This window comes from Lonchura striata, chromosome 10, assembly GCF_046129695.1.
Source record: "Lonchura striata isolate bLonStr1 chromosome 10, bLonStr1.mat, whole genome shotgun sequence".
Classification (NCBI taxonomy): domain Eukaryota; kingdom Metazoa; phylum Chordata; class Aves; order Passeriformes; family Estrildidae; genus Lonchura; species Lonchura striata.
Genome location: NC_134612.1, coordinates 6188466 through 6201272, shown reverse-complemented (window position 1 = coordinate 6201272; position 12807 = coordinate 6188466). Strand labels below are relative to the sequence as shown.

The 12807-nt window shown below is 48.9% G+C and overlaps 1 long non-coding RNA gene across 1 annotated transcript in view; it reads left to right on the top strand.

Moving 5' to 3' along the window:
* The first annotated feature begins 9560 nt into the window (after positions 1 to 9560).
* Positions 9561 to 12807, top strand: part of LOC110474085 (uncharacterized) — a 58250-nt gene continuing 55003 nt past the window's right edge. Inside the window, exons 1-3 of the long non-coding RNA XR_002466018.3 lie at positions 9561 to 9650; positions 9973 to 10172; positions 11190 to 11233. This is a non-coding gene — a long non-coding RNA (uncharacterized LOC110474085). The remainder of the gene's footprint in view (positions 9651 to 9972; positions 10173 to 11189; positions 11234 to 12807) is intronic.

Here is a 12807-nt window from a genome sequence, read left to right as displayed (position 1 = left end):
CAGGATGTCCCAGAGTGGCTGTGCTCCCGAACAGCCTCTGCTCGTGCTCAGGCAGAGCGGGGATTTACCTTACGGCATCTGATGATTTTCCCTCCCCCCTAATTGGTTCCGTTAATTTATTGTGGACAGGAGCTTGTTCTGCCAAGTGCTAATTGCAAAGGTTATTGTTTCTGCCCTTTTCAGAGCACAGCAGGAAACCCTTTGATTCCATCACGTGAAAAACAAGACAAAAAATGCCAGAAGTTTCTGGCTGGATGCGCGCCCGTCATCCCGTGCGCTGTTTGTGCCATGGAGCATGGGCTGCCATTTCCTTCCTTGGCAGGGGGAAGCCTCCTGTCCATGGCATGGGCTCCTCCTTGTCATGATGAAACGTGCCCTGGATCACAGATGTCCTTCACCTTCTGACCTGTTCAGGCCTGGATTTGGGAGGTAGGATGGGTGCATTCCAAAGGCTGGAAGCTGGTGAAATTATGCCATTCCCTGTGTGGGAATTCTTCCTGTCTCTGGGCATGTCTAAAAACATTTTTCCAAGGAGCAAGCCTGGGCTGACATAAGATGATGGCACTTTGTCCCCCACTGAGGTTTCTTGTGGTATCTGATGCTGCCTTCTCCACCCTCCACCCCCATCCTTCCCCTGGCGAAGGGAGCCAGGCACCCTGGAATCTGGAAGGGTTTTCCTGGCTGCAGAAACTGGGTACCTTGGGTGAAGTGGGATGTCTCAAAGCCAAGCTTTTTCCTAGCATGGAAAAGGAGAAGCAGTTACCACTCAGTCATTTGCTGCCAGGGCTTCAGCATCTGCCTGGATTAATCAGGATTTCATGGTGGGCAGCAGCCATTCAGCCCAAGTGCCTGGCATTACAGTTCTGGTGGATTTTGGAGGTGAAAAGCTCACAGTCTCTCAGGGGGGTTTCTGCTAAACTGTAAAGTTCATCCTGGTTCTCCATGCTGCTGGAAAAGCTGGTGGAGCTCTTCCTCCTTCGTGAGGCCATAGGTGTTCCTGCCACACCTGCGAGCATCCTTTCCCTGTGCTTTCCACAGCCTCTGTCCCCTGGGGCTCTGTATTTGCTCTCCCAAGCTTTGTTCCCACTGCAGGGTTTACTCTGGCTCATTTCCTCTTTATCTCATATCATGGCTGGTGTTTGTTTTTGTTCAGGAGCTCAGAAGCTTTTGGAAGTGAGTGTTTATAAACAGAGGGATGTTTGGGACCACATTTGGATCCAGCAGCAGACTCCAAGGGTATTTTATACAGATTATGGGGATGACTTTGTGCTGTTTCTTCCCTGCCCTCTGGCCCAGTATCCTTCTCATTCAGTCTTTTCCACAAAGCTGAAGCTTTCCCCTCCTCTGCAGCTCTCTCTGGTCTCACTCCCAGCAGGTACCCAAGGTGATCCACTCCTCACTGGGCAGATATGCACAGACTAACAGATTAATGACACATATTTCATTCAGTTCCAGTCTAGTCTAATGAAACATGATAAATGTTTTATTCTAAGTTTTACCAGCATTCTGTTTCCCCTATACAGAAAGTCTGGCTGGCACCTGTGGGCAGCACTTACATTTGAAAGAAGCACCGTTAAAATCTAGATTTCAGGGAAGGAGTGCATATATCAAATTTAAAGGCACTTTTGAGCTTAAGATATAAAGGCAAATTACATTTTATAGTGTGACTTTAATAGCTGAGGAGCTTTGCAGGCAGCGAGGTGGCTGGTGGCAGCTCAGGCAGTATGTAGGACACCGTGCCAGCCATATGTGTCGCCATATCTCACACGCAGCCTTGCAAGTCATTGCTTTTTATTGAAGGCAGGAACTTGCCAGGATGTCAAGGCTGTCTTCTGCACTTTTGAAGAAGTGCCATGCTGTCTGTAATCCCCAAAGGCTGGTGACAGGAGGGCAGCAGGCACAGCCCCACCAGGTATCTCCTGTTCTCTGTGCCCCGTGTGGGGGAACTGAGGCTGGGCTCCACTTCAGCACGTGCCCTTTTCTCTCCATAATGAAGAGTCACTTTTTATTCCTGCGTGCCAGGCTTCTTTCCTTCTGCCTTCAGCCTCATGCTTTCCATCTGTCCTTCTGCCTAGCCATCCTTCCTCTCAAATTCACAAATCTTTCCTTCCCAAATTTTGGCTGAGCCTCCCTGTCTTTGTGTTGGGTGCTTTGTGAAGGCTCGTGCTAATATCTGGCCAGGATGAAAGCCTGACCTCTTGCAGGACAAAATGATGCACCATTTTTTTTTTACATTGCTGGCCAGAGGATGGACTCCATGGATTTGTATCTCCCAGATATCCCAGGGCTTTTCCTGGGGCTTTTTCAGTGTGTGCTCTGAAAGCTGCTTGTATAGGAGAAAGACAGCTCCATGTGGTGCATTAAATGGGTGTTGTTTCACATGCCTCAAACTGAGCAAGAGTGCTGATAGTGAAAAAGTCCAATCACAAAGGAATCTTTCTTGGTTATTCAATTTATGCAATATCTTATTAGAGGGGAAAACCAGCTGTTATCTGCCCAGGAAAGGTTAATATAATAATAAGCAGATACTGACTTCTATTGAGATGAACATGATGATTTATTGACCCGAGAGGCAAATATGCAGTGAAGCAAAGCCCGGGTCAATATTCACCAGGAGGAGAATAAATTCTTGCATTTTCTACAATGGCGAGACCACACACATTGGTGTCACCAAAGCACATTGGTGCTGCTAGTTGCTTTTTCAGTGAGACAACTAAATATGGTAGACTTCCAACAGGTACTTCACCTTGTTTCTTTAGAGAAAATGTCAATTTAGAGACGACCCCTTTGGATGTGTTTGTCCTTCAAAACACTTCGTGAAGTATTTAAAAGTACTTTCATAAAAACCAACCAAACAATACAAGCAACTCCCAAGGGTCGCAATAGTTTTGGATTGCCACATGTATTTCTTGAACAAATCATATAATTTTATTGCATTTTATTTTGCTTTATTAGAGAAATGCTTGACTTTCAGCTTCTAAGCCTGGCAACTCCCAGCCTGATCAGAGATGTTTCTGCACACGTTTTCATTTCGATTGCAAGCCCATTTGTCATTTCTGAAATGCCTCAGCTCAGAAATGTCAAGCATCTCTTGTAGTCAGCATGGAGAAAGGCAGCTCGGAATGCTGGGGAGCAGCATCCTGCTGCGATGGGCCACACAGCCATGGATGTGGGGGATTTTTTGGGAGCAGGGAGGTGCTTGGTTGGGCTGTGGTGGGTACCACCCTCTACAAGAAGTGTTTGATGAGTTTTCTGCTCTGCCAGAGCTGGTGGTGCCCAAAACCTGATCCTGGGAGATGGTCCCCGTCAGCTGCTCCTCCGGGGTGAGAAACACAAATCCCTGTCTTGCAACATGCCAAGGGGATGGGCATGGCAGGAATTGTAAACACACCCGGTGGGAAGAGGGCGAGGAATTGCACTTTTCCAACTTGAACAAAGTGACATGAACAGGGATATTATTTTAGAAAGTTTATCTCTTTTGTATCTATGGTGACAAGATCTTTATCGGGGTAAGACAGACTCCCGGGCTGTCTGCTCCTTGTTATCTCAGGGTAGGATGACAGTCTAAGTGTCACGTCTAGAAATGTTATCTCTCCTTTATTATTTCACTTGTGAGGGGCTAACTGGAGTGTTATCAGGGTGTTTACAATCAAAACACGTGCAGCTCAAGTGATAAAAGGGAGACCAGACATCTGATCTCCAAGGATATGAAGACAATGCAGCCTTGAGCAGGAGGAGATGGATCTTATTATTGAAAATGGTTTGGCAGGCTGGGAATGGACAAACAAATTCAGATCATAAGCTTGAGAGATGGGCTGGGGGAGAGGCTCACACTCAAACTCCTGCAGAAAATGGAAAAGTGATTGTATCAACAATAGTCTTGGCTAAAAGAGAAATATTTTCCAATAAAACTTTTATGATTTTTTTTCTGTACTCTCTTCTCACTTGGAATGTGATATAGAAAGCTGTCAGGACCAGCGAGTGGAGCAGAGTTGCTCTAAGCCAGTCAGGATCTGAGGAAGCTTAGCCAGGCTTGGAGGGAGGAGAGCAGAGAACTGCCAAGGCCACTGCTCAGGGAGTTCATTTCAATTAATTCCTTATCTTGCCTGGGTCAGTGCTGTGTTAATTTAGAGAGTGCACAGACACGGGGTTAGTGGTGACCATAAACCTTATCCGTGATCTCTTTAGGGACAGGGAAGCTAAATCCCTAAAGGGCTCAGGGATCTGACCCTGGGATGCTTCTGCTGCTGGTAATTGAGAGGAGTTCAAAGACATCCCAGACATCAGATCCTCATTAACCTACAGCAGAAGCAAACCAGGTGCCAAATGGTGTCAGGTTGTTTATCTAACATAAATAATCCTCAGTAATTAAAAATGGGGCTGTGCAATGCTCCGTCCAAACCCAGGCCTGACTCCTGGGTGTTGTTGTGCTCTTGGCTAGAATGGGCTGCCTGGTTTCTGTGCTGCTCTAGAGGATATGGCAGGCACAGTGCGTGTCTTCCTTCCTCTCCATGCCAATGGTCTCCAAGCCAAGCTTTGTGGTGCCTATCCCACAAAAAAAGATGATTTTCCACCATCTTTCCTCCCTTGTTTGTCTGTCCTGTGAGGTGATGGCACACAGAGGTTTATGCCCTCATGTGGGGAGTGAGCAGAGGGTCTGTGGTGGCCTCTGAGCCAGGAGGGGACCCAAGCTGGAGCACAGCACCAAGGTTCCCTCTCTCCTTCAGGAAGGAGATGGGCAGGGTTGAGGGGATGTAGATGTAGATGAGGGCTAGTGGAGGATGAAAACAGTGGGCTCCTAGTGACATCTGAGCATCTCTGTTGGCCTGGCTGAAGATGGGAATTAAATTCCTGCTAAGTAATTACCTGTAAATTCCTGGTGAGGGAGGGAATGAACATGAACTTGTGGGCAGTGTTATTGTGCATGGGCCTGTCTGCTAAACTCCATATTCTTCTTGCTTTGAGGACCACCTAAATCAACCTGTTTTCAACCTGAGTGGCTCTCACATCCCTCTAAGGGCTGACACCACAGGGAGCCCTTCCTCACCTGGGGCGAAAACAAGGCAGCAGCTCCTCTGCCTTGTTTATGAGAAATAATCTCTGGTGGTGGTTTTCTTATGTGAAAGCCCATCTTTGGACGGCCCCTGGGGCCACTTTGTACAGTGACAGTGACCCACTGCTCCCTCCTGCCCTTCATCTCTCACACCTTTAATTGCACTTGTGTTTCTGGAGCGGATGGAATTCATTATCCAGCAAACAATGTCCTTTGCAATATCAGCCTTAATTAACTGCTCCCCTCTGTATTTTCCTGCTCTTATCCTCTCCAAATCTCTGTGCTGAGCCAAGCTGACGGCCCCCCACATGCATCAGTGCCAGCCAGTGAGCCATGACCAGATAAGAAGAAATGGAATTCCTTATCTCTTTTTTTACAAATACATACACATGCACACACAAACACACAAACCTGGAAAAGGTCAAGGTTACTAGGAAGGGAGAAGGCCCTTCAAGACAACAAAACCCCTTCTCTTTTAAAGTCTCCATAGCAACTGGATGGAGCATCATGGGATGTTGAGATGAGAGAGGACTATTCTTCCCCTACAACACTCTTTCCACTTCATTAGGCTCTTTATCAAGTATCTCTGTGCTGGCCTGAGTATATTTTTTTGTGTTGGGGAGCAGTGCAGAGGACTCAAAAGCATCCTGACCTTTTCAGTGGGACTTTGGGAGTTCCTTGTGGGAGTTGCATCCTCTTCCCCTGCCTTCCTCCCCCACAGCCCCCTTGTCTCTAGTTCACATGACCTTCTCATCAAAAACCCTGTGCCTGGTGAGGTATGAAGGATTTCTTTAGAAGGAGAAAGGAGCAGGGAAAAAGAAGAGAAGAATATGAGAATGTCCTTCACTGGCTCTGGAGGTGTCAAGACCCCGGCTGTCAGAGCTGTGCATCTGCAGGGAAGATTAATGAGTCTGCTTAGACGAAATCCAAATAAAATAGAGCAGAATAAATACCAAGTGACTGTGTGGGTGATGAGGGGAAGGGTGAGCAAGGAGCAAAGGAGTGTGACAGGGCAGAAGTAGATATTCCTCAGTCTGGTAAGTGTTTGAATTCCCTATGGGGGAGTGAGTTAGCACAGGAAAGATCTTTGGATTTAGTCCTGTGGTCCTCAAGTGCCAGGGCTGTGTTTGGGTCTGTGAGAGCTTATAAAGCACTGGTTGTACTGAGGCACAAACACTGGGTATTTTTATCTCCCCTTTCCTAGGAAAGCATTCACCATTTTGAGAGAATTTTGCGATCAGCTTCTCAACCCTTGGCCTGCATTGTCTGAAGGTGCTTTGAACTGCTCTGCACCTGGGAGCACTGGTTGTTCTTGGGAAACATCAGTGCCTGCTTTGTGCTGGGCAGTGGCTTGAAGTGTGGGGATGAAGGGATTTAAACCTTCCTATGGATCAAAAGCAGTGTGGGCAGCAGGAAAGGGATTGGGATTCTGCCCCTCTGCCCTGCTCAGGTGAGAGCCCACCTGCAGAGCTGCCCCAGCCCTGTCCCAGCACAGGGAGGAGCTGGAGCTGCTGGAGAGAGCCCAGAGGAGGAACCAAGATGAGCAGAGGGATGGAGCAGCTCTGCTGGGGGAAAGGCTGGGAGAGCTGGGATGGTTCACCTGGAGGAGAGAAGCTCTGGGGTGAACAAATTGTGGCCTTGCAGTGCCTGAAGGTGCAAGAAAGATGGAAACTATTTCCTAGGGCCTGGAGTGCCAGGACAAGAGGGAATGGCTTTAAACTGACAGAGAGTGGGTTTAGATTAAATATTAGAAAGAAATTCTTTCCTGTGAGGGGGGTGAGGCCCTGGCACAGGGTGCCCAGAGCAGCTGGGGCTGCCCCTGGATCCCTGGGAGTGTTCCAGGCCAGGCTGGATGGGGCTTGGAGCAGCCTGGGACAGTGGAAGGTGTCCCTGCCCTTGGCAGAGGATGGAATTTGATGGTCTGTCAGGTGCCTTCCAAACCTATCCTGTGATTCCATGGTTCAGTGGTGGTATCCCACAGGAGAAACTGGACCCTGGAGGTGACCTTCAGGGAGAACTGTGACTTTGTTGCTACTTTTAGCTTTTAATCCTTTGGATTTTCACTTCTTCCAGGGAGCCATGTGTGACAGTCTGCAGGTGAATTTGAGCAGACTTCACACCATGAGCTGAGCATCTTTCCCCACTGCTTAGGGTCTGCAACTCTGAATGTTTGAATCCACACGAATGAAGACAAGGAGAGGTGTTTGTTACCATAGCCAGAATCGATTCAGAAAGTGTTTATAAAAAGCACTGAGGCTGGACATGCTTGGACTGTGTGCTCCTGAGCTGTAAGATTTACATGGGTGTTTTAGGGAAAAAAACCCATTAAAAAAAAAAAGCTCTGCACTTCCAGTAGAAGTTGGACTATGAATATCCCAGTCCCACTTCTTCAATCCTCATGGGAGTAATTTTCAAGTGGGAAATCCCATTAAGTCATAAAGATCTCTTAAGTAGTTCCCTATGATGAATTTGTGGCACTCTGCAAGTCTCATAATTCCCAATATCCAGATGAGGAAACTGAGGTTAAGTGACTTAGCCAAGGTCATGTAGCAAATCAATAACCACTCCAGCCCCTCTGCTGTTCACTCCATGTGTCTCTGCTGTCAGCAAAGGGATCAATCCTCCCCACCACTGCCCCAGCGCCAGCAATGGCCACCCAGGCTTTGAAATGTTGGATTATGTGGAATAGAAGTGGCCCGTCTTCATTCAGAGAGCTGGGCTGGGGGAGCAGTCCCGGGGCTCCTTCACCCTCAGTGGAGACATCCCCCGATTCCTGCTGCTCCCTGGAAGGAGCTGGAATTCCCACTGCTGGCACAAACTTCACACCATGAAGTCTGGGGTTTGGGACAGGAGCATCTTTGGTGTGGTGACAGGAAATTGCCTCATGAAGAGCTGTTGGCTGTGATGAGGGTGAGGGTCTCTGTCAGCCTCTGTGGGAGACTTCTTCCTCTTTCCCACTGCTCAGCTCTCCCCTTCCGTGTTTCAGCTTCCTCTGCTTATTTCTTGAGCTCATGGAGGGGAATGTGCAGAGAGTTTGGGGTATTTCAGGAGTGGGGAGGAGTGTATTCAGTCTACGCTTGCTTCCTGTGGTTGGCTGGTCACCAGAAAAAGGGCTGTTTTTTCCTGGCATCAGGCAGACCCAAATTCTGGGACTTTTAGATTACTTATCCCAGTCCACCTGTTTGTTGTCTTCATCAAGGAATCCCAGAATGGTGTGGGCTGGGAGGGACTGTAAAGCCCATCCAGTTCCACCTACAAGGACACCTTCCACCATCCCAGGCTGCTCCAAGCCCCATCCAACCTGGCCTTGGACACTTCCAGGGATCCAGAGGCAGCCACAGCTGCTCTGGGCACCCTGTGCCAGGGCCTCCCCACCCTCCCAGGGAAGGATTTCTCCATCCAATCTAAATCTATTGTCTCTTCAGTTTAAGGCCATTCCTCCTTTATCTCTTGTTCCCAGCACAGCCCTCAGGAGTCACACAGGAGTGGGAAGCATCTTCCATTTCCCAAGGAGGTGTTTCTCCCCCGACAGTGCCTTGCTTCCCTGTTCTTCAGCTTTTCTGCAGCTAATTCAGAGCTATTTGAGTGCCTGGTTCTGCTCTTGCTGTGCCATGGTAGCTGCTGCTTGGCTGCCAGGCTCTGTTCCCCCTCTCAGGTAAAGGGTACAAAAGCACATGCAATGAGCACAACTGGAATTTTGGGATTGACCCATTGGCTTCCCTGTGCTCCCTGGAGTGCCTCTCACAGCCCTGCTGGATGCTTCCCCCAGAGGCTGGGCCTGAGAGGTTAATGAGAAGTCGTTCTCCATGCCAGGCTCCTTCCTGCTTTTCTGTAAGGTCTCTGAAGGGTGGTATGTGCTTCGTTTATGTCTCCTTCTTCCTCCTGATCAGCACTTCTCCAGGTGTTTGGCACTTGACAGACCTCTGGCATCCCTAATCGTGCCCAGCTTAACCTGCAGGAAAGGTGCTTTTGGGAATATTGCAGGTGGAATGGTCAGAAGGAAGGTCAGCACCCTCCTGCACTATCTCTCATGGATTTACAGCTCTCCAGCTCCTCCAGGAATGCCCTGACCTAATCCAGAGAGCTGCTCTGTGTCACAGCCCTGGTGCTGAGCTGGCACTGCTGGTGCCTTTCCCAGCATGGAGGGGCACTGGCACTGGCACTGGGATGATGGATGAGAGCTGCTGTAGAGGAGAGCTTGGTCCTGGGGCTCCTGGAGGCTTTCCAAGCCTGGCTTTGCACTTGGCCAAGCATTTCATTTGTTTTGATGCTTTTCATGTCTTTGGGCAGTTTGCTGTGTTTATTTTGGGGGGAAGGTCAGCACTCCCAGCTGATGCTGGGAGAATGCTCTGGGAGAGAAGCATCCCTGGAGACAGCCCTCCTTCCAGCAGCACATGGCAAAGCTCTGAGACTTCCCTTTCAGTGGGAGGCACAGGAGATATTTTGGACTGCAAGCTGTGGCTTTAAAAAAACACACCCAGTAGTGATTTGAGGTTTTCTTCTTGAAGCCTTCCTGACTTTGAACATAAATTGCATCTGTTTTGGTAAGCAGGCTACCAGCAAGCCAGACCTGTTCCTGGGATTACTGTGACCACAGGTATAGCTGTTTCTTTTCCATATGGGATGACTTAGGCCCCTGTTCCCTGCCGGTGTGTGGTTGGATTTTACCTTCCTCCACATCGTGGCATTTTGGAAAGAGGGGCTTGTTTTACAGAGCAGCTGTGTTGTCTTAATGCAGCTGTAACGTGTGTTTGTCTCGGGGCACAGCAGGACTAGGAAGAGGTTTTATTAGATCATTCCCAGGTCCCAATAATCTCTGAGGCTCTCAGATCTGTGCTGCTCTCGCTCCGTAGGACAGGGCTGGAAGCTGAAGATGGGAAATCACTTGTGTGTGATCCTTTATCTGCTTCATCTCACAGCTGCTGCTCCCCTCCTGGCTGTTTGTAGCAGCCAGAGAGGACCTAGTTCTTGTATCCCAGACCTTCAACCACAGCCTAACAGCCTCCAAGGGATCCTCCCTGCTTGGGCTGGTGTTTGTGGCACTGCTGGTGGCTCTGCAGCCTGGATCCCAAGGAGCGTTCCCATCCCATCACCACTGACTGCCAGCATCGGGATCACGGTAAGGCTGCTGCTCCCTGCCTCCAGAGTGTGTTCTGTGTGTGCCCTGCTGCCAGAGCTGGAGTTTGCTGCTTGCTTTTCCTCTTCCCAGTTAGAGTCTCCTCGGTCCCCTGTGTTTGGATGTGTGCTCTCTGACCGGGGTGAATTCCCTTGGTGCTAGCAAAATGTTTTATTTCATTGCTGCACTACCCCTGCCTTGCACCTCGTCCTGTGGTGGGCACATTTCTGGATCAGAGATGTCTGTGGCTCTCAGAATGGTTTCCTTTTCCTGCAGTGCATTCCAAGTATATATTGCTACTGTCACATATTGCTGTACTGCTCTTCTCTCACCCAGTGCTGGCTGCGGTGTGTTTGAGAGACATCCCACTCCTTAAACACCATCTGAGGTTTTCCCTGGCAGAGATAATGTGGGGATCATGCAGGTCACTCCTTCTTTCAATTCCTTGTGTGTATGAACTGTATATTCATCTCCTGCAGCTTTTGCACCACAGCTCCATGAATGAACTTGTATTTTAGGATTGTGTAGCATTTCCTGTGCTGACTGTACCACTTGTATTTCAGTCTGTGCTTTCCCTTGGCATACAGCTTAGAACTCCCATTGTCCTCGTGCTGTTGTGACTGGTGGAGTTCTTTTAATTTGTCTGTATTTTGCTGCATCTTTGTTTCCTTCCTCTCAGAGCATCGGGGAGGTCTTTGTTGTCCAGCACGATCAGGCTGCTATGTGTCACCATGCTTCTGCTTGCTTGCTTGGGAGCTGCTGGTTTCCTAAAACTCAGCCTGGAAAGGAATGCAAATCACATCCTTGGGCTGCTCTGATCCATGTTCTCAGTAAATGTGCGTTACTGTGTTGTCCCAGCAGTTTCTTGTCCCTTTGTTTGGCTGCTTTTAACAATTCTTACAGAGTTTAGGGGAATACACAGGGGTTTTCTCCTTCCTCAGTTCTTTCATACAATTCTCTATTCAGAGAATTTCCTGCTGCTTTTTACTGAATTGTGTTTTTTTTCTGTTGTTCCCAAAGGCCACCCAGGGAGTTGGACATGATGGAGCTGGACACACACCAGGGTAGGTAACGGATGTGACCCCCAAAATTGGAAAAGCCACCATGAAAAGTCTGACTCAACCTGAAGGCTCTGGACTAGAGGAGGGAGACTTTTCCAATCAGGGGCAAACCAGGCAAGCTGTATTTTCTGATTAATCCCAGAGAGCTGCTCCTGGCCTGGCTTGGAAGCAGTGTCCTGCATTTTGTTTCTCCCACTGTGCCAGCTCATGTCTTTGCTCTCACATAGGATCCTCGAGTGCTTTCCCTGAGCTGCTGCCTGAGCCAGCTTTGCTCAGCTCAGACTTCAGATCCTGCATCTTGGTGGCATTTCCTGGGGCTTTGGCATCTTTTGTGCCTGGAACAGGCAAAGCACAGGGTCCCTTTTTGCAGTTTTGCTCCCTGTGGTGCTCATTGTGCTGTTTAGCAGCGGGAAGGAGCATTTTGCCTCAGGTCTGCAGGGACAGACAGGGGCACCTTTAGTATTTGATGTTCCAGTGGGTCAGAAATGTCTTTGTGGAGGGTGTCAGGGGGTTTTCCTCAGCTTACTGCTGCTGTGCTGTGCAGTGCTGCTCTTGGAACACGGCACAGGCTTTCCCCAGCAGCGTTTGGCTTTGTTCTCTCCCTTACCCAGCCCCTCGGGTAATTGCCCAGTTTCCCCACAGTGAGCTAAAGAGCCTCTTATTGCTGAGCACAGCCCCTTCCATTGCTGCTGCTCAGGGCCAGGCGTTGGGATTCAGCCCTGCCTTGCCTCCCCCTGTTTTTTGGGTTTCTTCCTTGCCACGTTTACACCTTTCCACTTTCATGTACCTGCAGGAGCTGACTTGCTTCTGACACTGAGTTCAGTCTCCAAACATAAAAGAAGAGAAAGTCAGGACAGAAAGGCACTGGAGCTTTCTTCTTCCTCCACACCTGCTGTTCCCGGTCCTCAGGCACTTCCAAAGAGGAGAGTTCTCCAAGTTCCCAGTCATTACCCTTTACATAAGCATAATATAGTGCTGCACTTCCTACAGGGAAGCTATCTATTGTAGCAATCTGTAAAACAAAAGCTGGATTGCTCCTTCTCCCGTTGCTCCCAGAATCAAAAAGCTGCCTGCTGTTCCTCAAATGGGAAGGCTGAAAGCCTTCATCAGAGGGTAGTTCATTTTTACACGACATTTTTACACTCAAGCAAAACTGAAAGCAAGGCATAATTTGAAACAGCCACGCTCGCCGTTAGAGCAGAACCACACAAATAAAATGCCTGGGATGATGGAGTTGAATATGTTGCAGTCAGAAAAATGACAGTTTGCAGGGAACAAGGAAAACTAGATGGATGAATGGGAATTAGTGAGGAGCAGACTTCCAAGGCAGACAAATCAAATTGAGAGCGTGGTTCATTAGATTCAAAGGAAGCAGGTAAGGAGTGCACTAAATTGTACCTTAAACAACAAACCAAGAGCCCCAGCCTCCAGGCAGAGTGGATGGAACAGGGGCTTGGAATAGGGGAGTGGCTCCCAGGTGTGTCCTGGCCATTGTGACCTCGCCCAGGTCACCCTGTGTCAGCTTCTGTGCTGTGGGGCATGGCAGGCACTGGACACAAAGGATGCTTTGAGGATCT